This window comes from Tursiops truncatus, chromosome 19, assembly GCF_011762595.2.
Source record: "Tursiops truncatus isolate mTurTru1 chromosome 19, mTurTru1.mat.Y, whole genome shotgun sequence".
NCBI classification, from domain to species: Eukaryota; Metazoa; Chordata; class Mammalia; order Artiodactyla; family Delphinidae; genus Tursiops; species Tursiops truncatus.
The window spans coordinates 9,255,297-9,283,231 of NC_047052.1; the positions used below are offsets into that span (position 1 = coordinate 9,255,297).

At 47.4% G+C, this 27,935-nt stretch overlaps 1 protein-coding gene and 1 non-coding gene across 4 annotated transcripts in view; one reads left to right on the top strand and one right to left on the bottom strand.

Moving 5' to 3' along the window:
• Positions 1–27,935, bottom strand: part of WWOX (WW domain containing oxidoreductase) — a 973,868-nt gene that overhangs the window by 350,233 nt on the left and 595,700 nt on the right. The window lies entirely within an intron of this gene.
• On the top strand, positions 2,681–2,753 carry TRNAW-CCA (transfer RNA tryptophan (anticodon CCA)). Its single transcript has one exon. It is a non-coding gene; the product is annotated as a tRNA-Trp (tRNA).

The window sequence follows — 27,935 nt, forward strand, 5'->3', positions numbered from 1 at the left end:
CTTTGTTATTGACCCCCTTTAAGAGGATTCGATAGTTATCAGTACATAGGTTTCGAGCCTCTATTTTACTATTAGGGTGTTTTGCACATCGCTTTGAATGTTGTAGCTAAAAGAATAAAAGTTAGATTGAAATATTAAATAATTTGTCTAGGCAGAGACATTTTACCAGAATGCTGACACTTGTTTTCTCAGTATTGAAAAGACCACTATAATAACGAGAGGCAATGTTGAACTAAAAAAAAAAGCTTTGGAAGGAAATAAATTGGACTCATTTCCGTATATTAGCTAGCATTTCATTTTTGGAGCTTCACTTGTCTTCTCTGTAAAATGGGCACATTTACAGCAACCTCCAGAACTCCTGAAAGGATTGAGTCCTCGAAGAGACTGGAAACAAGGTTTGTCAGATCCTCAGCAGAGGGTCTGGTTCACGGTAGACCCTCGGTAGATATGAACTGCCATTACGATCGCTCAGATGAACGTGGTATGTACACGCGACTGTTATAAATAGTCATGATAATAATAAAAACTAAACCTGCGTATTTACATGTTCCCCAATATTTTTGGTTCCGCATAAACTAGTCAATTGACATACACAAAACACCAAGGTTAGCTTTCCTCTTTGTCTGCATCCCCTCCAGACCCTAAATTTGCTGCCATAGAAAAAACCCTTAATCTGTTTAGAAGTCGGTAGAATGTTCAAGAACTGAACAAGGATTTCTGGAACCCAGCCTCTACGTGTAACAAACGAGGCTGTACCTAACGAATGCCAGGCAACCGGGATATCACATCCTGGACCCTGCTGTATCTGCCAGCCTCCGTCCCTTGTTTACATACTCTCTGAGGACGCACTTTTCACATTTACTGTGTTTCTTTGGATGGCAACCTATACACCTCTCAATAAATTGTGGTTTGCCTAGGAGCTGACGGGCGCAGAAAGCGAAATTCAATTTGTGCCAATTTATGAGACACACACACGGCAATCTTGGAAACTTTCCTGGGGCTCACTTTAGAAATTAACCCCTTATTTCAATATTCTGCAGACTTAGCGCAGGCCGGTGTTTGATGGGGACAGTGGCCCAGGTCAGCCTCTTGGGTCTCTTGCTATTTGCTGCCACAATACACGGGCCCCGCTCAGCACAGACTACGCTGATTTACGAGATCTATGAGAAGAGGGAAGTGTCTGCACCTCTTCGTCATTCAGGCCACAGGGTCCCTGGTCTTACTGGGCTCTGTGTGTACTAACTTCCAGACTTCCGTAACTGAGGCGCATGCGAAAGCCAGAGTGTGGGATGCGTGTGTGGGCAGCGTTTGGATCTGACTGAAGATGGCTTCATTCATTCACTCATTCATTCAGTCAACCAGAACGTTTGGCAAAAGCCAAAGGGATACAGAACAGAATGAGAGGCAATACCTGGCCTCAAAGAGTGTATATTCCGCCTGTATGTTACGGCAGGAAAAGCGTGAAATTTATGAGTCAGCAGAGCCTGACTGCAGGGCTGCCTCTTCCACTTATGAGCTGTGTGATTCTGGGGAACTTGCCGACGCTCTTAAGCCTCAGTGTCATCGTCTGCAAAATGGGTACCATCCTACCCAATTTCACAGAGGATGCATTGAGGAAATGATGCTCGGGAAATTGCTGTGAAAGCTCTAAGCAGCATACAAGCGTTTAAGACTCTTACACATGTGCCAGCGATACACAGGAGGAAGGAACACAGTGGGCAGTAAAGGAACAAAAGCAAAGCCAAAGAAAATCAGACACAGGAGTGGAGAGCCTAGTGGGGTTATTCTAACTAGGTGGTCCTCGTTGTAAGTTGTGCGTACAGTAACCCGATTTTCTTTCCTCGGAGTAAAGAAGAATGTGGAGGAAGAGGAATACGTCGCAAGGGAAAGAGGAGGAGATGGCCAGACCGCTAAGTGAAAGAGAGAATCACGTCCATGTCGGAGGAAGAAGCGGTGGACTAGAAAGAGTGTGAACTGAGGATTGGTGTGAAAAGAGGAAAAAAAATAAAAAGAGAAACTGCTGACCCCAGTCGCTTTGTTTTTCTAGATCCCACCAGTGCTCAGCTGAAGGCTCTGAGGGTGGGACCCACCACACTGTCCAATGCAGTGATTCTTCATGGCAAGCTTCTTACTCTCGGGGCAGGGTGGGGGGATAAAATAAAATTGATGATTTCAAAAGCTACTGCTGTAATGGTTATAAGTGGGTGGACTCCGTCTTTGGAGAACTTCTCTAAGGAATACCATCAAGGGAGTTCAAGGCTCCCTCCCTGACATTAACACCTCCGCTCACTCGCTGGCCTCTGTGACCCCACCGTTAAAGATGGACTCCTCTGGGGTGTCCATGCTCCAATCACAACCACTCCAGAAAAGGCGATGACTTTTCTGATGCAGAGGGAAGGGACGGATGCGTTTCCCCACACTTCATGCCTCTGCCAACAGCTGAACCAGTGAACCTACCAGGTGCCCATGAGAGCCAGTGGACTGAAGTGGAAGATGGTGGTGATTTTAAAATATGCCAACAAGCTCCTGGAGAGCCCTCCCTCCAATGTGGAGCCAGTTTCCCCTCTCCTTAAGCACAGTCGTTAGTGGCTCTTTTCCAGTGACTAGAATGCAGATGAAGATGTAGTGTCTGACAGTGTGTGATGTCCAAGATGAGTGTCTAAAAGGCATTGGAGGGACTTCCCTGGTGGTCCAGTGGGTAGGACTCTGCGCTCCAAATGCAGGGGGCCCGGGTTCAATCCCTGGTCGGGGAACTAGATCCCGCATGCATGCCGCAACTAAGAGCCCGCATGCCGCAACTAAGAAGCCCGCATGCCATGACTAAGACCAAGCACAGCCTAAATAAATAAATGTTTTTACTTTTATATATATAAAAATTTACATATATATATATATATATATATATATATATATATATATATATATATAAAGGGTGTTGGAGCTTCATCCTCAAACTCTCTCTGAGATCACCCACTTGGCCAACTGCTGTATTGTGAGGATGCCCAAGCATCACCATGGAGAGGCCCACGCAGTGAAGAACTGAGTCCTCCTGCCCAAAGCCATGTGTGCACGCCATTTTGGATGTGAAACCAACAGCCCATGAAGCCTTGAGAGACCACAGCCCCAGCCAACAGCTTGACTGCAACTTCACGAGAGACCCCCCAGGCAAAGCCAGCTATCTAAGCTACACCCTAATTTCTGACCCACGGAAGCTGTAAGATATTAAATGCTTATTGCTTTAAATCATGAAGTTTTGGGGGTAACTTGTTAGGCAGCAATAGATAACTGCTACAAAGACCTAGGAATGAGTGCATGAATCCAGGAAAGAGAGACAGAAGTAACCCAAACAGCTAACCCTGAAAACAAGATTAGAGGAAGGCCATTCAAGAGACAGAAGTTACATCAGGATCAACTATGTTAGAAGCTGCTAAGTGTGATTCTCTCTCCCTACCAGCTCCTGCATCTTCTAGGACATTCTATTCTAGGGCTGGGAATGGAGTGCAACAGATAGGTGCTCATTAAAAGCTTCTGGATGTAATTCTAGTAATTGCTATTTTTGCAAACATTATTATGTCCAGGGATTAAGCTTCAGGCTTTTTAAGATTTTTCTTTTCTGATCCTCTCAGTGCTCCTAAACATGTAGCTAGCATTATGACCACACTTTCAAAGACAAGAGAAAAAATTCAAGAAGAGAAAGTTTAAGGGAGCTGCCCAGGGTCTCATAACCTAATAGTGTGCAGCCCCTCTCCTACCATGGAGGTCATGGATGCTGGCACTGTGCAGCTGGGGACATGCACCTGGGTTCCCAGGCGGGGTACCAGTGTACTTCAAGCTACAGGATAAACTCAGGGCATCTTCCTGAAGCATCAGTGTTACTCACGGCTAAGCGAATTAAAACTTCATTTTTACATTTATATGAACAGAGATACCTTGAGGGGAATGCAAACTTCCCCTGAAGCTTTTAAGATAAATCGTAGGGGTTCACAGTGGGCTACTTTCGGGGGTGTCCCAGACCCCCAGGAGCGCACGCGCATTCTCTGTTGAAAGCGCCAACTGAGGCACAGCTTGTAGAGCAGGAAATGAAGGCTGGATAGGGGACGTGACCTCCAAAGTCACAGAGCTGGCAATCAGAAAGCTGGGGTTCCCAGCCTCCACCTCCTAGGTGAGTCCCATCTCTCCAGGCCCCTGCAGCAGCCAGGCTGCAGCAGCTGCAAGGTCTGAGGGGCTTGGAGCAAAGCCCTTCCTTCTCACAGTCTTCACTCCCCAAATATCACACCCTGCCCTCCCCTGCGACAAGGACTGTGATCACTGCTGCATCATTAGTGCCCTCAAAGAAAACACGGTTTCCAGATATTCCTAAATGTGTTTGCAATGACCGCAATGGCCCTTTTGATAAATAATTGAAGAAGAGGCGCCTGACCTGGAGGCTGCAGGGGGTAAGGATGGGACTGGAGGAAGAGGCCAGCAAGCTCTGCGAACAGAAAGCGTCATTTACAGCGGCGAGGAGGCAGGGCGCTCTCTGACTCCCAGGGGGCCCTGAGCTGCTCAGATGTTCCCTCCAATACAAGCTGATGCCATCCCGTTCGGCCAAATCGACCTCAACAGCCCAGAAGGCACAGCCGCACCTGTCAGCCCCAATCGGCGCTGCGGAAATTTTGTTAGTAAAATAGATGTACTGAGATTCAATTTTTCGATTGTCTGAAGGCTTAATTTAGTGACCTTGGAGAATATCTCCTAGAGGTGAAAGAAGACACCGGGAATCTGCCTGGAGGGGGGGTGGAGTGGGGACAGGGCTTCCCTGGTAATGGGTAATTTGTTTAACTCTCATTTTCAGGCCTCTTCGGGAAGCTGCGAAAATAGTCAGATAGGCACTGCCATTTTCTTAATGAAAAAATCAAAAATCAAAAAGGCACAGGGGGTTGGGGAGATATGAGAGAGAGAGGGAGAAAGAGACAGAGAGAGAGAGAGAGGGAGGGAGAGGGAGGGAGAGAGAGAGAGAGGGAGAGGGAGAGACTATCAGCCATGCTGTGCTACTTTCTTAAGAGCAAGTAGATGTTAAGATAATATATATACACATATGCATGGATGTACTTATAAATAGACAGAGATACGTTGACTGGGAAATTTTTAGACATACACGAAAGGAGAGAAAATAATAACCCCATAGAGCTGTCTATCATCTAGATACAAAAATTACTATGACGTTGACACTGCTTCCGTCCTTTCTTCCTTCTTCTCCCTCTTTCCTTCACCCCTTCCCTCCTTCTCCTTATTCTTTTGTTGTTATTATAGCTGTTGTCACTGCTGCTCCTCAAATATTTTAGCGTAAGCCCCGTGTCGGATGGTATTTTGAGGACGCTAGGTCACTCTGGTACCCACCAGTGTTACTTATTCACAACCCAATCCAAAGAAAGATGCTCATGGGATGGAGGGGGCTCTGGAAACGGCAGTTCCAATCCTGGCTCCAATCCTCACTTGTTGTGGGACCCTGAGATAGTCTCCACCTCTCTTGAGTCTCAATTTCCTTTGAGTGGAAAGGATCGTGGCTTGTACACCTGTCGGGGTGACTGGATGAAATGATTCTGTGTACTAAAAATGCCAACTACCATATTGGTAAACAAAGGATGTTGCAGTCATCAGCCAATGCAGCCACCCGCGACGGTGCACCCCGGGGAGACTCAGGATGAGAAAGCACAGGATGCTGGCCCCAGAGAGCTGAGGTGCACATCAAAGGAATGATTTCAGTGAGCCCGGACTCTTGCATCTTCCCATACAGAGAAAAGCGCTAAATTCCTTCACTGGAGATGTCCGGTTTTCTTTAATTAACAGTCATCTTTTGAAGTTCTGACTCCCTGGTCTTTGTTGCAAAAACTCCTCTATATCCTGGTTTCTCCCTGACCTCTTTGGGACAATCTCTCAGAGCGATCTGAGATGCTGTGTCCTCAGTTTTGTCCGCCGAATAAAACATAACTCTCAACTTTTATGAATTTTTTTTTCAGTCAATTCTAAAATCCTCAGCGTGGAATCTTCTACAGGTGAAGGGAATGGTCATCTGTTTATTTTTGCTGCTTGTGCCCCACACGGTTCCAAAGGTCCTCAGCCTCGGCCTCCAGAAAATCCTTTAGACCATGAATGGGCAAACTTTTCCTGCACAGAGCTAAACCGGAAACATTTTGGGTGGGCGATGTCCTTTACAACTACTCGACTTTGTTATTGTAGCTTGAGAGTAGACAAAAGGTAGCGGATCAGGCAAGGCTGTGTTCTAATAACAATATGTTTTAAAAAGGGAAGCCAGCTGGATTTGGCCCTCGAGCCATAGTTTGCTGACCCTTTTCTCTAGATGAGCTTTACGCAAGATGTAATCTGTGTACCACTGCGGGGAAAATCCTGTGCTGCTTGTTAAACACGCAGATCCCCGGGTCCCATCCTGGATCGACTAGATTTTACAGCAACTTTGAGATGAGGTCTGAGAAACGGCCCCCAAGCAATCCTGAAGCAGGTGAAGTTTGAGAACCCCGGTTCTAGTCTGACGTAGAACCTGTGTACCTTGGTAGGTCTGCCAGACCTGGAAATAAAACCGAGGAGGAGGAAAGTGTGAAATGAAACAGGCTTTCCTAGGGCTAAATTCTGCTCCTTGATTCGTAACTGGCCTGAGCGAGCGTCCAGTGTTCTCGGGATGCTGTCGCTGTAGGTCACTGAGTAGGCGGGACAGGAGCGAGTCGTTTTGCTCTCCCCTCGGGCTCAGAAGTCAGTGGGCAGACAAACAGAAACAGGAGCCTGGGGCGTGCCGGGACCAGGAACTCAGGGAACGAATCTAAAGGAAGACACGTGATCATGGGATGCTTTGGGGGTCAGAGGAGCAGGGAGAGGGGTGGCCGATGTCAGGAGAGCTGGGAGGATTGCTCAGCAAGACTTAGATCAGCCGGATCTTTCGACTGAACACGCGCTATGGGACACGTGCCGAGCATCGCTTCGAGCGCATCACAAATATTAACGTGCTTTGCTCCTCATGGAAACACGTGAGATGGGTGCTATTACGGTCCCCATTTCTAGGATAAGAAAACGGATGCCCAGAAAGGTTGAGTAACGTGCCCAAGGTTACACAGAACAGCGATTTGAACCCAGCAGCTCTGCTGCAGGATACACAGGATGTTGATTCCCACATCATACGTATTTCTCACAAAAGCACTGCTAACGTGAATCAAGGGAGCCCTGATTTAGCCAGGACGAGATCACTGCTCAGAAATTAGACCCCGTCCCCTTCCTCTGTATTGGAATGTCCGGAGGCTCACCCGCCACGCCCTCTTCCCGATGAGCAAGCCTGGCCCTGGTTCCACCAAGTTCCAGGCGCACTCCCAGGCCTTCTCGAAGCCTTGCAGTAGCTGCCCCTCCAGCTGTTGGGGTCAGGGCAGACTCTCATTTGCTAACCCTCTGAGCCTCCTATAAGCCTGGGGTAGCATGGCAAGGGGGAAGAGAACCAAGGGTTTAAATCCCAGCTTTGCAATTCATAGCTCTGTAGCTCTGGAAAATTCCTTAACCTCCAGGGCTCTTGACTGCCTTATCTATGAAATGGGGAGAAGCACATCTACATCTTAGGATTAAAGAGAAGTAGGCGTACAGAACGCACAAAATGCTGCTCAGGGGACAGAGGCAGGATCACCTCTGACACTTGGCTTCAAACCCAGCTCTGAGTTCCAAACCGCTCATTTGTAAAACAGAATTGATAATAGTACCCACTTTAGAAGGTTGGGGGATTAGAGACAATGATGGTGGCAACAATTAATAAAAGATAACTGGCATACAATATGGTATGAGAATTAATAGTGCAGGGTTTGGCATGTAGTATAGATTATACTGTGTTTATTATTAATACGTGTCTAATTACGTTTGGCACACAGTAGGACCTTAATAAATACGATGTAGTGTTATAAATCAAATTACTATATATAATTATACAGTAAGGGTAACTAAAAGTGCCCAGTGTCGTGCTGGGTGTCTTTAGACACCCTACAGATTGCAGACAACGGTCACAATGATGGTGATGATGTCAGAAGTGTGTCCATGGCAGGTGCTGCCCTGAATGTCGGTCCTAACCCTCTCCCGCTTCCCTCTCACCCCCAGCCTCCTCCACCCACAGGAATGACTTCCAGTTTTGCGTTCCAGTTCTGACCTCGCCTCTGTATCCAAACTGTCCTCTCTGGAGGCCGCTCTTTTGTTGTCATCATCTTTGCCACTGTGACAGGGAGCACGAGATAGGCCTTGCTGTCCCCAGGCCCCCGGTGGGGCATTCAGATTAGATTAGCCGGTAGCCCTCTTTCCCTACTGTCACTGGCTGCCTCCTGTATTGTTGGCAGGGGTGTCATTAAGGCCTCATGGCCTGAGGAGCTAATAGAGACACCAGGACTTCCCCGGTTGCCAACGCCTGCAGCACTTTGCACCTAGTGACACCCAGGAGCTAATTCCCCTTGTGACCTGACAACTTCCACTTCAACTCTGTCCCTCAACATGTCAGCCAGCCCAGTGCCCTCACTGATAGCTAAATCCGCCCAGAGCCCAGGCCTAACAGGGAGGCAGGGATGTGCCTGGCTCCTGTCCTAAAATAACAGCACAGACTGGTGGATGTGGTTTCTACCTGTTCTCTTAGACCTCACTTTTCTGGGTCCTTTCAAGCCCTGGAGTCTTCCCGCTGGAAAATGGAGCCAGAGGAGTGTTGGGGGGAAAAATGTGGATAACAGAGGAGGGTCTTAGAACTTATACACCTTGCCCTGGAGTCACGCAAACCCCAGCTCCACCACCTTCTCAGTGACTTTATGCTGCTGACCTTTACTATCCTCATCTGTAAAATGGGCTTGAACATCACGCCTTCCCTCCAAAGACTGCTCTGATGTAATTGCCAGTGCTCGACCAGTGTCAGCTCTCACTGTTTCAGCAAATCAGCCATTCTGGTCATCATTTATTTAACCTTTCCAACGATGCTGATGTGCTTTGCAGATAAATCTGCTGGAGTCGCACAGAGAGGCAGGCTTGGGTCCCGGAAGGACAGCCTTGGGGTCAAATCTCCCAATGAAGCTATTTATCACGAGCTCTCCGGCTCCCCTGCCACCATCTGTAACATGGGGGAGAGCACCTGAACCTGGATGGCTAGGCGTAACGATGGAAGCGACATACCTAAAAAAACTTAGCTCAGTGTCTGGAGCATCGTGAGTGCCTGACGATTCCACTTAAAGAGAAAAAAAGACCGGGGCAGAGACAGAAACAGCAAAGGCAAGGAATCCATTGAGAAGTGGGTAGTCTTGTATATTTCACACCAGCGTGCTCTTGGCTGTCCTTAAATGCACACATTTGCAGGAATATATGCACACATTTACGTAAACTCCCTGACACCAGGGGCTAGGGCTGTTTTACCAAACATGGTCTATTATGCCCCCGGGGAGGCCTTTCTCCCACCTTTGTACAAAGAGAGGAGCATCTCTGGAATGATGTATGTGATCATGTGGACAGGTGACCCTCCTTCTGCGGCACCCCGGGACGTGGGTCACCATGGCTAACATGGCTTCCCTTAGCCCACGGCTAAGGGAGGCGATGGTGGTTTCCCTTACATCTTTCTACGTCAGGAAGCACTTGCCTCCCGTTTCAACGTGGAACGGCGGGATGGCATGGGATGCCGCACTTCCTCATTCACAATGGCCACCGCGCTCCAATCATGTGATTATCAGCCCCTCCCCACCTCAACTCCCCACTGCCCAGCTGGCCCGGCTGCAGAATGCAAAAGGCTGCAGCATCATTAAGGCCCTTCTACACAGCGCCGACCAAGGGCCGACCCTGCAACCATTTCCACCATTAGATTTGAATGACCCTGGCAGCAGGGCTGAAAGGCCGGAGTATTAATTCACAGAGAACCACAAGCCCAATTTAAGATTTAATTTGAGATAACAAAGAGCTACTGAAAGTGTATTCAAACTTCTAAGCGTGCAAGAAAAGACCTTTCCCTGTTTTCGGAGTTGAATATGAATCCAATCTCTCTTTAACAGAATTTATTCACAAATTTACAAACAGCGGGCAAGCTTCCTTTTCTTTTTTCCAGTTCCTTTTGCTTAATCGAGCTCCCTTATGATGTTTCCTTTTGGTACCCCCCCTTTTTTTTCCCTCTCCCTTCCTAATTTACAAATGGGTGCCCTTGAGGGATTACTTTTCAATTTGATTACATCCTTGAAGAGAAAACAGGGTTCTTTAGGAATCTCCTCCAACATTCTGGTTCCCTTGGATCCCAACTTAAATATGCCAAGTATCTGTTCAACAGTGATGCTGTCCTGTAAAAAGTTTCGGCCCTGCAGTGGAACTCTGAGAGGTAGAGCAAGAGAAGAATGTAAAACACTATACCACCCATTTGGAAATCTGTGCTTCTAGGTTCTGGTGTATGTCTAGACTCTGAAGAGTTTATCTCTAAAATATTTACAATTCTAGGTGGAGATGGGAATTGGTATGGTTTGGACTCAGAAGCCTGGATCTTAGATGGTATTTACTGAGCATCTATGTTGCGTCTGGCACTGTTCTGGGTACTTTGCATTTTCTCAAAGATTCAGTCAAGCTTTAGAAATAGACTTGAGTTGGAGTCCTACCTTCCCGCAGGCCTCTTTTCTTTGTCTGTGAAAAGCCACATACCTCGGTGCTTCCCAAAGGCAACTTTAAAAGCTATAAACGTATAAACACACGGGTGCAAGAATACCGCTGGTCACCTGAGCCTGTGACACTGTTGGAAATGAATAACCCTGCCTTGCAGACATTCTGGTCACTGTTAAGAGGAGACAAGGGGCAAAGGCAAGGACCACAGCATTTCGCAATCCTGCTGCTGGTTTGCTTTCTTTGTCTTCGGGTTTTCAAAAGGAGAAGCCACAGGCCGGCGGCGGGTGGAGGGAGGGTGCACGGAAGGCCAGGCACGGCTGGTGTGGCTGGTTTCCAGCTCAACCTCAGCTGTGACTAGCTGTGTGACCTGGGGCAAGTCGGCCTGCAGTTCTGCGCCTCAGTTTCCTTCTTCTATTCTTCTGCTCATCAGATACAGAGGAGGCTCACCATGAGGGATGTGTGGGTAGAGGTTTAAACCACAATTCCTGACTCGTAAAAGATGCGTAGGAAAAAAGGCTGAGAGGAGTGACCCACACACCTGTAAGGCAGGGTCGTGGGTTGAACAGTGTTCCCCCAAATTCACGTTCATTCCGAACCTCGGAAGGCGACTTTATTTGGAAACAGGGTCTTTGTGGACGGAGTTAAGACAAAGATCGAGATGAGATCATACTGCATTAAGGTCGGTCCTAAGTCCAGTGACTTGGCGTTCTTATAAGAGACTGAAAAGGAAACACAGGGACACAGAGATGAAGGTCATGCAAGGATTGAGGCAAAGACTGGAGTGACGCGTCCACAAGCCAAGGGTTGCCGGCAACCACCGGAAGCTGGGAGAGAGGCATGGAACAGGTCCTCAGAGTCTCCAGAGAAAAAGACCAACCCTGCCACTACCCTGATTTTGCATCTCTGGCCTCCTGAACCGTGAGACAGTAAATTCCTGTTGTTCAGGCCACCTCGCTTGTGGTAACTTGCGACGGCAGCCTGAGGAAACTCACAGAGGTGGTATGGTTCGTACTAATTTTATAACACGAGGCGCTTCCCTGGGCAAAGGCCCGGTGTTTTTATTTCCACTGAAATTCTCAGCATATCTTGGGGTGGAGGGTGGAGGATGTACAGTAATCCTGCCCCACAGATCCCAAGAGAAACTGTCTAGATTTTCTTGGCAGTCGATGGGCCACTTCACTAATAGCAGTGGGGCTTCGAATTTTCTGAGTAGAATTTCTCAGACTGACAGTATGAAACATTTTTTTTTAAGGGTGGAAAAGTGATTTAGGAGTAACAAGGTGTCCCCAGACAATACCCTTGGGTCTTATGTGACTCCATCATTATCTCCTGCATACCGACAGGCCACTTTCACTGGTCTAGGGTGGGCAGAGCTGGAGGTGTCCAGAGCTTTGGGTCACAGGTGGGAAAGAAGATTCCGGCACTGCACACTCAGCTTTCTGGCATTAAGACTACAGGCCGTCATTACTGCTCCTGTTCGATTTCAGCACTCAGGCTTAACCGGCTGGAGGCTTCCCTTATGCTTCCTTCCAGCGAGGACCGGATCTCTGTGCATCTGAGAGCCTACAAGGGTGCCAGGTCCACAACAGGTGCTTATAAAGGTCACAGGAACGATAAAGGTTACAGTAGAATATAAATCAGAAGAAAAGGGCCTGACCTGCGTTGTCTTCTTTCTGCCACACTGACACCTTACCACCCCCATTTTACCGATGTTGCCACCAAACCGAGAGCAACACATAAATAAATAAATCACCAGTCTAGCTCAGAAGCTGCAGACCCAGGGTCGAGTTCAAGTCTCACGGATTTACAAGCCTGAACCCTGGATCATCATCACAGATGCCTCCAAGTTTTCACTTAAGGATGAAAAAAGGCAGGGGATTGGTGGCCCTCGGGCATGTTGGGGTCACCAAAGACCTTTAGTGACATAAATAAATGGGGGCTAATTGGACCTCTCATGACAACGACTTGCCTGCTGAGCTTGGTCCGTTTCACCCGGGGAACCAGACAAGGCCGAGAAGGTGTAAGAGAAGCCAGTGGAGCCGGCAGATGCCCGCCCACTGGGTGGGGCTGCAGAGAGTGACGCCTGTTACAGAATGCTTTTCACTTAATTTTCACAAGAGCCCTCACTCCTAGAGCTGAGCACTCCGAGACGTAGAGAGGTTCGTGAGCGACTTGCCCAGAAACATTCCATGAAGGCACCAGACGCCAGCCCAGGCTTCCTGACTCGGCTCTTAACCCACACACGTAACCTCCACTGTACACGCCCTCTCTGCACGCTGATGCGTTTCTGCCAGTCTTCTCACTTAGGCTTCAACAACCTTTGGAATTAAGTATGACTAGCTCCATTTTAGAGAAGAAGAAACGAAGGCCCCACACACTTAACGAGTTCACTGGGAAGCTAGTGATGACGCCGAAGGGATAACGCCGAAACCCAGGACTGCCTGGTTCCAGGGCTTTCTACTGTACTTCAAGGCTTGGATCAACCAGGGCTTCAGACCAGCTCACGACAACCATAACCCACAGAGGAGGGTTTTATGCGCTGGGGGAGGCGATGGTGTGGGAGGGTAGGGGTGGGGCAGGAGTTGGATGTACCCAGGCTGGAAAGGAGGTGATGGCTGGGGTGTGGCCAGATCTCCCTTCCAGGAAGGCCTGTGGCCTTCAGGCGTCGTGGCCTTCAGGAGTGCCTGAAATGCAGAGAGGCACGTCCTTCCTAGGGCAAGGTCACATCCTTCCTGGGGCAGTCTACACAATGACTAGTCGAGGCACGGGAATAAAGGCCTGGCCATACCAGCCCAAGGGGTGTTGACGCCGATGGGCCCTCTCAGTTCCAGAGCCCTCCACGAGGCTGGCTGGGCCCCTTGTCTGGCTGCATCTCAGCCCAACTGCTCCCTCTGCTCGTGCCAGCTTCATTCCATAGGTGCTGACCCCAAGCAAAGTTCTGCAAGCCGAACTTGCCCTCTGAGTCAGCTCCCTGGAAAACCCAGTGAGAAGCTTTCTCATTTCTAAAGAAAACCGTCAGTGATGAGAACAGGCTGGAACCTGGGGAGTTCCTGGGAGTTTTAGGAGGAAGCCGGGAGAAGACGGAGCCCATCTGAGCAGGGCCCGTTTACCCGCACACCGACGACTCATCGCCGACGCCCACAAGTGCAGGACTTAACAGGGGCTGCACTTGAACTTCTTTGTTGACATATTAGTGCTGGCTCCAGGCAAGAGGTTTTGTAGCCAACTTGGCCTGGGTATGTGAGTCTTGATTGGCAAATTTGCAGCAAAGTTCAGCCAAGTTCTATACCTATTTCGTAGTGCACCTCACGCGCATCTAAAGGAGCCGACTCTTCCGATAGATTTTCAGTTTTATGGTTGTTGGGAGCTGAAGATATTAGCTCTTTTTTTTTTTTGGGAGGGGGGTACGCGGGCCTCTCACTGTTGTGGCTTCTCCCGTTGCGGAGCACAGGCTCCAGACGCACAGGCTCAGCGGCCATGGCTCACGGGCTAGCCGCTCCGCGTCATGTGGGATCCTCCCGGACCGGGGCACGAACCCGTGTCCCCTGCATCGGCAGGCGGACTCTCAACCACTGCGCCACCAGGGAAGCCCATATATTAGCTCTTGAAGTGGACAAATGCTTCTGGCAGGCCAGGCTGCGCTCGGAGGAGGAGAAATGCCCGCAGTCTCCTCTGAAAATTAATGTAATAAGATGCATTAATCAAAACTCTTTCAAGTCTCCACACTTGGCCTGGGCTTAAGAGGCAATATTTTGAAATTGCAGTTGGCTAAGCTTCCCTATTCTTCGCAAATCAGAATAGAAAAAAAAAAAAGAAAAGAAAAGAAACAGGGACTTCCCTGGTGGCGCAGTGGTTAAGAATCCGCCTGCCAGTGCAGGGGACACAGGTTCAAGCCCCAGTCCGGGAAGATCCCACATGCCGTAGAGCAACTAAGCCCGTGTGCCACAACTACTGAAGCCCGTGTGCCTAGAGCCTGTGCTCCGCAGCAAGAGAAGCCACTGCAATGAGAAGCCCGCGCACCGCAACGAAGAGCAGCCCCCGCTCGCCGCAACCAGAGAAAGCCCACGCGCGGCCACGAAGACCCAACGCAGCCAAAAATAAATAAATAAAATAAATAAATTTAAAAAAAAAAAGAGAAAGAAACAGAGCTAATGTTTAAGAAAAACTGGCAATGGGAAAACGGTTTAAGCAACTTTTAATTCCTTAGCTCCACTAGGGGCTACAGAGGGCTCTGGACGATTTGCCCTTTGCATTTCCACAAAGTTACTGCAGGCTGGCATCAGAAACTGTTGGTCAGACCCCAAGCCGGCTCAGGATTGGTCTGGACCAATGTCTTGGGCCCAGGTTATTTACTTGTCAGTTTCTGGCCGACAATAACTTATTTCAGGACTTGCAATGGCATCTTGGCTATGTGATGCCTTCAGATGTTTGCAACCAGGTGATGAGAAATTCTGGAAGCTAAAATAGATGACACAGATGAGAGCACTGGAACTGCATGACTTTTGTCTTAAACGTTACCTTCTGAGGAACCCAAAAAACATCGAGCCGCAGAATCAGAGCCAATACCAATTTCTTCCCGGTGGCTGTATGTTTTTCGGTGACACTCTACAATTTAAAGTGACATAACAGCGCCCTGAACGTTGTACTGCAATTTGGTTGTGCTTTTAATGGGACACAGCTACATCTGTATTTACTATTATAACTCAATACCCAAGAGATGAATATTTTTAGAGACAAAGGGCCAGGCTTTTGTGGAAACATTTTTTTCCCTTTTGTATCAAAAAAGAAAAATGTGGAAAAAGAACGAGGCTCCTTCTTGTCTGGTAGACTTTAGTAATTGGCAGGATTTTGAGTAAGCTCTTTCAAGAGCCCTCCATTTCTATTTTCACATTAAACACACTTGCAATATCTATTAAAAGCCCAAATACTGAAGCACACACCAGGACTACCAATGAACTTACATCTGGAGTCCTCGATATATCAAGAGAGATGAAGTGAGCGTTCGTATCATACGGTTTTATTTCTTTGGGAACTCAGAGTCGGGAGAGAAGAGCGTGCCTCTTTCTCTTGCCTCCTGGACCTGGCCGCTGCCCCCCATTTTACATCGATTCTATATCCAAGGTTTTTAGCAGAAGGGGTCAAGTTCAGAATTTGACTAAAACAACAAATACTGGATTCTGCCTTCATCTCAGGGAGTATTTCCATTAAAGCCTGAGGGATTCCACAGGGGAAAGGCAGGACACACGCGTGGATATTTCCGCCCTGTTCTGGCTGGGACCCCATGGCCTTACAGGTCGAAGATGATTGAACAACACCCTAGGAAGGACAGGCGAGGTCACCCGGGGACTTGGGAACATCTGGGAGAGAGCAGGGCAAGTAAGTGGGTTGGGGAGAGAGTCTCTGGACCCCGAAGAGATCTTCAAAGTCACTCTCAAGGTTACATTTAGGTGCAGACAAAGCCAGATGTGAGCGTGGACTTGTAGGCAGCCATGCAGCAGAATGAGGCTCATTTAAACACAGGCAGCGAGGTGTGCCGGCAGTTGCCCTTGGCCTCAGACCGACAGTTGCACATCTAGCTCCTTAGCTCCTTTCCAGATTTCTTTAAAAGAACAGGAAGGACAGAGAGGATGGAGGCCCAGGGGGAGAAAAAGGAGTCATAGCTCAGCGGAAGTCCTCTCTCAGAGTCTCTCCCACCCCCATAGATGGGCGTTTTGGATGAAAGTTTATACACTGGGCAAAGACAGGTCACGGGCTGAGATCTCAAACCATATCCATTGGTCAGGGTCCTGCAAGGACACAGACGCACACTCAAAATGGTAAGTTGAGGGGCGTTCAGTAAAGGCGCTCTTTGCAAAGGTAGGTGCAGGGTCTCAGGAACTGGTGAGGTCTCGTGCAGTGTCCTGGGTTTAGTAAGAGCTGCCCCCCTTGCAAGCTGAACTGGAGGGAACCTTCTATGGAGGGAGGTGGCCCACACATGCCCTGCAGGGAGTAAGCCTGGGGTCTGAGCAGCCTCGTCTTGCTCTGTCTCAATTCCTGTTGGTGCACATCACTGCGAAATCTGACCTGAGGATGAGGGCAAGAGAGGCCACTGAGCTCAGCCTCCCCAGACACTGTGGCAGGGTAGGAGGGATCTGGAGAGGACGAAGATAAGCAGGGCATAAGCCAGACACTGGAGGGCCTTTGCGGGTCTCAAGGGCCCTGCTGCAAGGGCAAACGAGAGGTCAAGTTCGAGGACATTGCCCACGTTTCCCCAGATTCAACCAGAAAACCTTGGCTCTGATGTTTTATATAGTAACAAGCCAAATCAGGTGTTTTATGAAGGTAGAACTTCTTCCCCCAAAATATCTGATTTGGAAACCTCTAGCCTAGATGTTTTCTCTGGTTTCTTGCAGGTTTGCAGTACACGATTCCATAGAAAGAACAGGACGTAACCTAGCGTGTGCATCTCAGAATCACACGTTAGCAAAGAGCACTGACGCTTTTTATCCGAACCATGGCTGCAAACCCTTTTGTTTGGTACGTACATGGAAAAGCCAACATTCTGAAGTAGAGGCTTTTTAAAAATTTTTTTTCAAGAGAGGCCACCACATCTTTGGGACATAGGAGATCTGAGGAAGAGAGAAAAAATAGTAACTAATTTTTTGAACATAGCTCTTTTGAATTAAAATGGAACACAAATATTTGGTTCAAGACTTTTAGGAAAAGAGAGAGAGTGCAACAGAAGGATAAAAAAGGTGAAAAGAGGGACGGGAAATCAAACGCCACGAAGAAGAAAACTTATTGCCTGAAAGACACGCAAAATGGAGGCACGTATTTGCTGAAATTTCTAGGAAAAAGGGCTGGAATGGCTTCTCAGTCACTGACTCCTCTGGCTGGCGGGGAGGGTCCAGCCGAGCTCCATGACCTCCCGTGAAGGCGCTGGGTTGGGCACGGGAATCTAAAGCCTGTGTGCCAGGGCGGTGTTATTCAGGGCAGATATTCATTGAAGAGGACAAAAGGAAAGCAAGGGGGCTGTAAAGGCACCTGCAGGCTGGAAGGAGCAGACGAGCCTCGAGCCTCGGGAAGGTGGGACGGGGGGCCTCCAGCTTTTCTAATCTAGATAAATGACCTGCTCGGTGGAGCAGCCACAAACTTGCCAAACGTGCTGACCGCCTGAAATGAGCAAAGGTGGTGACTAAGGGAGGAAGAAAAATATAAAACGAGCTGAGTCTGAAGGAGCCTCACTCATCCGGGTCTGACTGTATGACAAGTGAAATTAACAGAGGGGCGGCAAAGAGAAAGCAACAAGTATTAGGGAGTAGAAAACACACTCGGAAGGAACGTGACTGATCTCCAAGGAGGCTTTTGTGGTTGTGGATGAGACCTTGGGATCATGACAGACACACGCACTTGCACACGCACTTGCACACGCACAAACCCACCCCCGCCCCATTCCCACACCCACAGCACAGCTGAGCACGGCAGAGCTGCGGGGGCATAATTATATCTCTTTTCACCAGGACAAAATAAGTGTCCCCAGAAATGAGAACAGATTATCCTGGACTCTGGCAAAACTCAGTTTGAGTATCACAGTCCGTTCTGGTCATCACCTTATAAAAATGTTATTAATCTAACACTTGAAAGGTATGAGGAAAAGCACAGAGGCCGATTCTCAGATCTAAAAGTCTGGGTGTCCTTAAAAGGGCTGGTTATGTATAGCTTAGGAGGGAAGAAAAAAGGAAGGGAAGGGGAGGGGAGGGGAGGGGAAAGCATTTAGGACCTGAAATATTTGTGGCGTACATGAATCTATGACGGCAAAATAGCAAAACTCAGAAGCGATATTAAAGGTAAATTTGAGTAGCTGAATATTTTTTTCCAAAAAAACTTAAGTATCAACTAATCATTTAGAACAAAAGATGTGTATACAAACAGCAACCAAAACAAAACAATACAAAAACAAAAAACCCTAACAAAAACTCACTAGCATCTCAGTATTTTCCTGCAACATGATGGAAATAATAGACTAGCATACATTTACCCATTGGGATAGATTCCCTAATTGTGTTTCTCTCCAAGATTCATGACAATATTCTTCTATTTGATTTTGTTTTTCCACTTTTTACAACAAATTCAACACTGAGTCAAAATCTTTTTAAAAAATAGATGTCTTTAAGAAAAACCATATGGAATGGTGGTATGTTCCCCTATCTTATGATTATGATACACTATACATGAAGGCTTTGCTTCATTCCGAGACTTGTCAGCGAGTACTGACTCTGGATTAGTCGGCGCCTGTGGACAAGGATCCATCCTTCAATCCTTCCTTCCTTCCTTCCTTCCTTCCTTCCTCCCTCCCTCCCTCCCGCCCTCCCTTCCTTCCTTCCTTCCTTTCTACATATATTTTCAAGAAGTTGATTGAGATTACAAGAAAACACAAAACCTGCCATTCTGAATCCATGTCAGTTTAGGGGTCGCATAGCCCGGCAGTACCAAGAGATGCGGCTGGGCGTTGATGTCCTCTGTAATGTTCACCCTCCACAGTGAAATGTCACTGAAATATCCCCTGACCCCTTTGGCTGTCACATGGCCTCTTTGGAAGACTGGCAGACGCATTTGCAAGTCAAAGCACCCAGTTCCATGCTACATTACCAAGCATCAACACCTACTGCATGTTGGGCCCTGTGCTGGCTGGCAGCCTGGGGTTCAAAGAGGATGAGACCCAGTTCCCTTCCTGAGGACCTGATTGTCTACCTGGGGAAATAATGATGAGGGTGACAATGATGGTTTGATGCTATCATTTATTCGGTCAGTACTGCAGGCCAGCACTATTCTTTGAAAGGCCCATGCATTCCTCACAGCAAGGTAAAGTCTTATTATCCTCATGAGTCAGAGGAAAAGATGTAAGCTTACGAAGCTTAAGTACCTTGACTGAATGTTTTCGGATTGATGTTTGTGTCCTCCCCAAATTCATATACTGAAACTCTAACCTCCAAATGTGATGGTATTTGGACGTGGGGCCTTAGACAGGTAATGAGGTCTAGAGGGGGTCATGAGGGTGGGGCCCCCACAGTGCGATTAGCACCCTTATAGGAAGAGGTGGACAGACCAGAGCTCCTTCTCTCCGCCATGTGATGACATAGAGAGAAGGCGGCCATTTGCAAGCCAGAAAGAGAGCCCTCACCAGGAGATGAATCTCTTGGCACATTGATCTTGGACTTCCAGCCTCCAGAACTGCGAGAAGTTCATGGCTGCTGTTTTAAGCTGCCCAGCCTACGGTGTTTTGTTACAGAAGCCTGAGCTAAGACACCAAGGTGACACTTAGGAAGCACAGAGTCAAGAGTCAAACCCAGCTGGCTTGACTCCACCCCATTATATAATGCTGAGATGGCAGAGTATGTGTTATCAGAGCAGAAACTATGCTGATACCTGGATTGAGTAGCTTTACTCATTGGCTGTGACATCATCCACTCCGAATGGTTGGTGCTCACCAGTTCAACTGTTAAAAAATCGACTATCTCCCCTTTGGGGAGGCCCTTGGTAAAGAGAGATGCCTCTAGCTCAGCCTTGGATGGTGAACAGGCAAAGATACCTAGGTAAGAGGCAGGTCAGCCAGCGAGCAACCCTGAGCACGCTGGACAAAGGGAGCAGCCTGAGAAAAGACATGGAGGGGAGAAAAGAGCGTGAGGTAACCACAGTCCATCCTGGCCAACTGCAGGTCCAGCTGGCATGGGGGGTCAGAGGGTGGAGGAAGCAAGAAGGTGAGGTTCAAGAGACAGAAGCTTTGTGGATGAAGCTGAAGCCTCTGAACAATAATTTGTGTCTCGTCCAAATCCTATTAGATATTCAATACAGCTACACACTACGAAGAGTTTCCACTGACATCAGTCAACATTTATTAAGCACGCTAGAAGGCTCCACAGAAATGACGAAACTGTGCAAGCGGTTTGCCATCCAACTTAAGGAGAGGTAACTGCAAAACCAAGAAAAATTGAGAGAGATGGATACGTGTTGATCTTAGGATATCTGAAAACCTTGAAAAGTCTCAGAGACTTGTGAAGGGCATATGAATCAAATTCAACTGATCTTCTCTTGGAAGAGAACAGAGGGCACATGGGTGCCAAGTGGGAACAACTTTTAGGAACCTGCTCTTTCCATGCACATCCTCTACTCCCAGCACCCACCCTCATAAATCATGTCCTCAAAACATGCTAATTAGAATGTGGCCAGTGCTTCCTGTTGGGAGGCAACCTGAGAGCTTAGCTGGAGAAACAAACTGAAGAACCCTGAAATTAATGAGTGCTTCGCATCTTCCAAAGGGATCTGAAGCTTTACTGCTTTAAAAGTTCATTAAAAATTTTAAAAAAATAGAAATGAAGGAAGGAAGGGACGGAGGGAGGGAGGGAGGGAGGGAGGGGAGGGAAGAAAAAGTAGCAGATGTAGTGAACGTACACAATGACAGATTCCAAATGGCATTCTAGTACATGAATGTACTAGTAAATATAACTCCCCAAAGTGGGAAATCCAACCCAGGGAGCCTAGGAATCACAGAGTGGATAGACGATCACGAATCAATCAGCAACTGCAGAATCCTTTAAAAATACATACTCTGTACGAACGTGCGTGTGTAGGTCTGTGCACATAGGTATGTCCCAACTCAGAGTGTCAAAGAACACTCATTTTCCCAGATTGCGAGTTACCAAAGTCCCTTCGTTGGTTGTTCACGTGCAATCCTCTGTAATTCAGAAGACGGAAGAAGCCAAATCCTCACACTAGCACACTGTTTGCCTGTCCGTTTCTTTACAAACCTCTGAAATACAGTGCAAGTTACTGAAAACCAGGGGAGCCCCTCCACGCGTCCTGAGTTCAACAAAAGTCCGCGCTCTGCCTGTGACGTTTTCTAAGTGTCTGAATGCATAGTCCACGGGGCATTACTGTCTCTTCTGGCATTATGACAGAATGACGGAGCACTTGTCTTTTTGGATCTTGGGCTGTCATTTGTCTTTTTCTATGGAGTTTTTTCTCCCCTGCATAAGATGATTGGTCTCTGAAAAGAAAGTCTTCATCTAGTTATTCCTCAGAGGAGAGCAAATATAGTTTGATATCCATCCCCACCTTCCTCCACACTTGATATTATGCCCCACTTCAGTTGGGATTAGGCAGGCTTACCAATTAGAACCGAACGTCCTGTCCGGCAGGCAAGAGTCACTCGGAAGCAACAGCTGAAGGTAAAATTCTCCACTGCTGCAGAATTTGTCAAGGCAATTATGGCGGCCGTGAGTGACGCTTTAACCAGCTGTTGACGATTAATGCATTTCGCCAGTAAGTACGCCTCCAAGAGTGCCAGGTGATGCAAGGGGTTCCCCTAATACTTTGAGGGGATGTTTTCTATGCTGACAAGTTGATGGCTCATTGTGAACTGCCAGAGCGCTGCCATTCTCAAATGTGGAGAACAATCGCGGCTACTTGTGGGCACACAAATGCACTAGCTTACCATCTGTGGCTGGGTGTGTTGACCCTGATATGTCTTAGGTGGGTTGCTATTTGACAGACCTAGGGGGACACTGCACATCAGCTGGGAATAAAGCTGTGCTCCGATAGGAACTTCCTGAGTATCTCAGCATAGTGTTGACAACTCAAGGCACTAGGCACCCAAAGCTCTGAAGGAGAGTAACAAAGGACCTGCTGAGAAAACTGTATGAGGACTCCCCTTCTTAATACCCAGCTCAGTGGTTAAAGGCTCCAGAAATCTGCATAAGGGCAGAGGGACTACTTGGAAGCAAAGGAAATGAGACCTCAACTCTTTCCCTCTAGAAGAACCACAGCTTCTCTGGTACCATGACATTTGCTGGATGAACAGGATACCAAGGGTCCCTGAGAGAGAATGCGTCTTGATGGGAATGAGGGTGGTGGGCTGCTGATCCGGGGGAGGGGGCAAGTTGAAGTCCATATGTGACTGAACTACTGCACAAGGGAACAGTGACCCAGGAGTTGACAAGAGCTCCTGCATGGGGCGCCTGCATGCATGGGGCACGACGTCAACGGCCTCTTCCTTCTCACTTTCCCAACAAAGCTCTAAGAAACTGTCCTCACAGCTGCGGGGCAAAGGAAGTCAAGGCAACCTGTTAGCTGACCCATGTGTTCCCTTTCTAGAAGGCATGTGGAAGCTGGAGAGCCCTCTGATACTGGATTAAATACCTGGGATTCTTGCAAAACTGATGGGAGGAAGGAAAGAAACAGAAGCACCAAAATGCAAAGGGAAGGTAGGAAGGGGTAGTGGCAGGGGCAGCAGGGTAGTTAGGGTGGAGGGATGGGCTTCAGTTATCAATGTGAAAATTAAGAATAGATTTTTACCTCATTTGTACCTGCTGGGGAAGCTAATCATACCAACTACAATAAAAACGTTTTCATTCAAAAGATGCTTTTTTTTTCCTTCCCAGAGTACTACGGTGGATTTGTTCAGCTTTCCACTGGCTTTGCTTTTGTTTCTATTTTCCCTCCAAAATACCTGACTTGTAAAAACATTCTGCTCAGACAGCCGCTGCAAGTAAAGGACACACGGTCTAAAGCAAGCCGTGCCGGAGAAGCATGTGTATATTTTCTCCTCTGACTTGAGACTGCCTCTGAGAAGGGCACAGGGGGAAATGGGAAGAGATCGCTCCTTCTGGGCATGGACCACCAGGTATCCCTGGTGGTCCACGGCGTCCGTAGCTCATTAGGCACAGTCAGTGCGAAGCCTGCGACCCACGGGGCCATAAAACTCCCTGTAAGAATTCATGAGGTCCTGAGAGTTCTCCCATGTACATTTAGATCAAGCGCATGACACGTCCCTGTAATGGTGGCACTGGCTAACAGGCTAACAGAATTTAGATGGCTCCGGCAAGGCACACAGTTACATCACGTATGTTCCAATGAGGGGCTATCACTGAGGCTGACGGGTGGACACAGAATAGCAATTTAGGCAGGTAGTCAAGACCACACACAAGGGCACTGGGAAAAGCAGACACGTCGAGCCTCAGTGTACTCATCTTTGAAGTAGGGATATTATTAGTGACCGCTTAGGTCTGCTGTGAGGATTACACGGGATAAATGCTAGGCTCCGTGCAGGAAATGAGAGGCGGTGGCTTGTCTTCCTGTTGGAGCTTACGTTTAAATCAATGATGCACTGATGAAGAAATCTCTGCTTCCCACATCCGTGGATAGACTTCGGTCTCCCTCCCCTGTTGGCTGCTGACTTTTCTCACATGAGAAAAGGACATGATGCCCTTTTAGGACATCAGACATTCACAGATGCCCACACTTTTAGTAACCAATGACTAAATACGTAACGATCAAATTCTGCTATCAATTCAATAATGCTTTAAAATGAGTTTCTGTTTTACACATCACGATAGCTTTTCCCCACATCTGAAAACTATTTGCACCTACATGCAAGACCTGTTATTTATTCCATATAGAATACAATACTCGCAGCATCTACGGATTGGAAGAAACCTTATGGTAACCCCTGGGTACCAAGGGAATCCACAGTCCAGAGGGGGGAATCTGCTCTCAGGGAGGACCGGAGGTCTGGGGTCCTTGTGAGTGTCTAAGGAGGAGGAGATTTAGAGAGGCTGGCAGAGGGGATGAGCCTGAGGCTGAATTCCATGGGTGCTAAAAAAAAAAAAAAAAAAGCAGAGGGGAGTTGCTGTAGGGAGCTCAAGTTGGTTGGGCCCCGGCTCTAGAAAATTCTCCAAATGGGAGGAGGGGATGCCTTTTGATGACACGCAGGATTCTGGGAGAAGATGGGGTGCCTGAGCTGGCTGACTTTAATTCAGGAGTGAACATGAGAAGGGAAAAAGGGAGAACCAACCCCTAGAGCAGTGCTCCAATGAAACTTTTTGCAGCGATGGAAATGTTCTATTTCTATCTGTGCCATACCCAATATGGTAGCCACGCTGAGCACTGGAAACGTGGCCCGTGCAATTCATGGAGTGACTTTTAAAATTTGTACATGATTTAATTCATTTTAATAACTACAGGTGGCTAGTGGCTACCATCGCTCTAAAGTTTGTTCGGGCCTGTTTGAAGAGATCCTGATTACATAAGAGCAAATTCTCCTTCAGAGAATCGCCTAGAGGCTGTTAAAGGCTGGCAACCTGCAATCGAAGGAAATATGTCTTACCGGGAGTCACAAGATGCTCCTAAATAAAAGTGAGTTGCTTTTACCCCATGGCACTCTGCTTTGGCCACCTTCGAATCGGTTTTTAGCCACTGTTCCTCATTAGAAACAGTGTAGACACAGAAACATTTCAAATAAACCTGAGCCCTGGACGTTGAAGCTGTCATTGTTTTTACATGGCCTCATGATTCAACGATTAATGGACCTTAAAACCATCATAAAATATCAAGGCCCTTGCTCAAGCTTAGAAGACCAGGAGTAGTTTTACTTCGGCTCCAGTCTTCTGGTTTTAAATTCATGGGGTGTCACCGAGCTCTGTAAACACTTTTAACTATCTTGACATTGTCGTATGAGATGCTGTTAACCTGTTTCCTCCCTGACCTTCGCTGGCCAGCAGCAGGTTGCGACTCAATGGAAAATTCATGAAAACAGCAAGGATGTACTTGGTGACACAGATGAGGACACAGTAACCCTAAATAATGGAGATGATGCGCAGATCCCGATTCAATAAACTAACTCACCGAAGATTTACTGAGCGTCCAGTCTACACCAAGCACTCGGTGGACACAATCCACAGTGCAGAGGCGTGGGGTCAGCACTGGTGTCCCCCACTTTACAGATGAACACACTGAGGCCCATTCGGGAAGTGAGTAATGACTGGGCAGAGGCGGGATTCAAAACCAGGTTTTCTGACTCCCAAATAATACTTTTGCCAATACACCACTTCAGGATATTAACCTTTCCGTGATGACCTGCGGCAGACTGCATTTTTCAAAAGTGGCCACAGCATTATTCCCAGGCCTGCACTGTCTTCCAGAACCCCCATCGCCTGATCAAGAGGTGGAATCTATTTCCTCTTCCTGTAAACCTGGGAAGGCCGCTGTGACTTCCTGGACACAAGGAATGGAGAAAAACCAACCTCCGTGACTTCTGTGGCTAGGTCATAAAAGGCAATACAGAGTCAGCTTGGCTCTCTCTTGGGACACTCACTTTTGGAATCAGTCGCCATATTGGGAGGAAGAGCAAGCTACATAGAAACCGTGTGTAGGTGCTCCAGCCAACGGTCAGGATCGTGCCCCAGATTCATGGGTGAACAATGCTCAGATGATCCCAGCCCCCAACTTTCAAGCTGCCCAGCTGATGCTGATGGGAGCAGAGATAAGTTGCTCCTGCCAAGCCCTGGTGAAACCACAGATTCCTGAACAACATAAATGTCGTCATTTGCAACCGCTACATTTTGGGGTGGCTTGCTATAGGACAATAGTTACTGGAACACGGTTAAATGTGAATGAAACTCTACAGAATAGGCAAATGAATTAATTCCCTCAGCAAAGATATCCAATGGCTAGGTGATGAGTTCCTATGAAAGAAAGTCTGGGAGGAAAAAGATAAAGATCTGGAAGGCTTCTTATATCTCGGAATTAAACGGAACATCTGAAGGAAAAGACAACAGAATGCCTAATGAACACATTGCATAGTTTAGAGTTACGGGATTGTATGTTTATTGCTTTGACTGGGAAGATCTATTTAGAGCCTCAAATGGCTTTGGACTAATTTACTAGTTTGGTTCTGAAACACTTCTTGGTTTAAGTGAATCTTCCACTTCCATCTCTTGTGGGTACCAGGTAGCACTGAGTTCATTCTACAATGTTCAGAAGATGAGAATAAATGTTGCTGGAATGCTAGAAAAGGGATCCAGTAAGGCAAGAGGACATACTACTTATTTCTGTATTTGCAGATCCTGAAAAAGTCCCTAATGGTTTTTGGAGGAATTGATTGAAAACTGGATACCCTCATGGAGACACAGCCGTACAAACAGTTAAAGGGGGTTGGCAAATCGTGACAGTGACTTCTATTGGACGATCACACGTTTCACCACAGTGAGAGGTTCTTTGTGTCTCATCAATGAATAACCTAGACTCCAAAGTGGAACTTACCATTTTCTCTACACCCTTGAGGTGGCTTCTATCTGTGTCATCTTCTAGTCCACCAGCCAGAGGTGCTGGTGAACTCATTACATGGCTCTCCAACACATTTTTCCTTTCCTGGTTAAGATTCCTTTACCTATCTTAAATACTTTAGAGTCTATTTCTTACATTTTAATATTTTTGACAGCAATCTTCTTAACTTCATTTATGTGACTATATACACACACACCTTTTGAGTTTCAAGATGTATATCAAGGGCTTCCCTGGTGGCGCAGTGGTTGAGAGTCCGCCTGCCGATGCAGGGGACACGGGTTCGTGCCCCGGTCCGGGGAGATCCCACATGCCGCGGAGCGGCTGGGCCCGTGAGCCGTGGCCACTGCGCCTGCGCGTCTGGAGCCTGTGCTCCGCAGCGGGAGAGGCCACAGCAGTGAGAGGCCCGCGTACCAAAAAAAAAAAAAAAAGATGTATATCAAGTATCAGGAGAAAGAGACATTTTGCACGAGCTTCCCAAATGCAGATGGAAACATCCCTAGGTATCAGGAGCAATATTTAAACCTTTCAGGAGCTGTGACTTTTGAAGAAATTTAGATTAATTGGGTTGCTTTTAAAACCCATAGTACTGCCACGCTTACATCCTTAGAATCACAAAACGCCTAAGGTATAAACAGGATTTTTTTTTTCCTTTTTATTGATGGCTGTGAATTTTCTATGCACACCTGTACTATCAAGGTAACTTTTGCTATAAACAGCATTTTAAAATTATCACATAAAAAACTATCAAGCACTAAATTAGAAAAAAACAGAAATTCGAAAGTGATAGTTAAATTTATGAAGCAATTCTGCTACACTCAAAGGCTCATTGCTTGACACGTAAAAAAAATGTCGAGCTGCGTGGAAGACCTGGGTATGCATTTCTCTCCAGTGGGGCACTGCAATCCGCGTCACGCTCCGAATGAGAGCCACACGCAGAACATATGCTCTTCGGATGTGCGCTTGTTTGCATGACTCATGAAGATAATATTCAAAGTCTTTACTCATCATTTCGATTCTTTCATTTTTCTATTTTTTTTTTTAATTTGGCTGAGTGCCTTTTTTTGCTACCTCCAAGAGCTGTTAATTTTGCTCGCTGCCGAGCAAAAGTCAAAGTCAGAGTCTAAACAGCTTGTAATGAGTTTTCAATGGCCCATCTCAATGAAATTGAGGGCAAAGACCAGCCGGCTCGGGCAACGTCAGCCCTTGGAATTTAT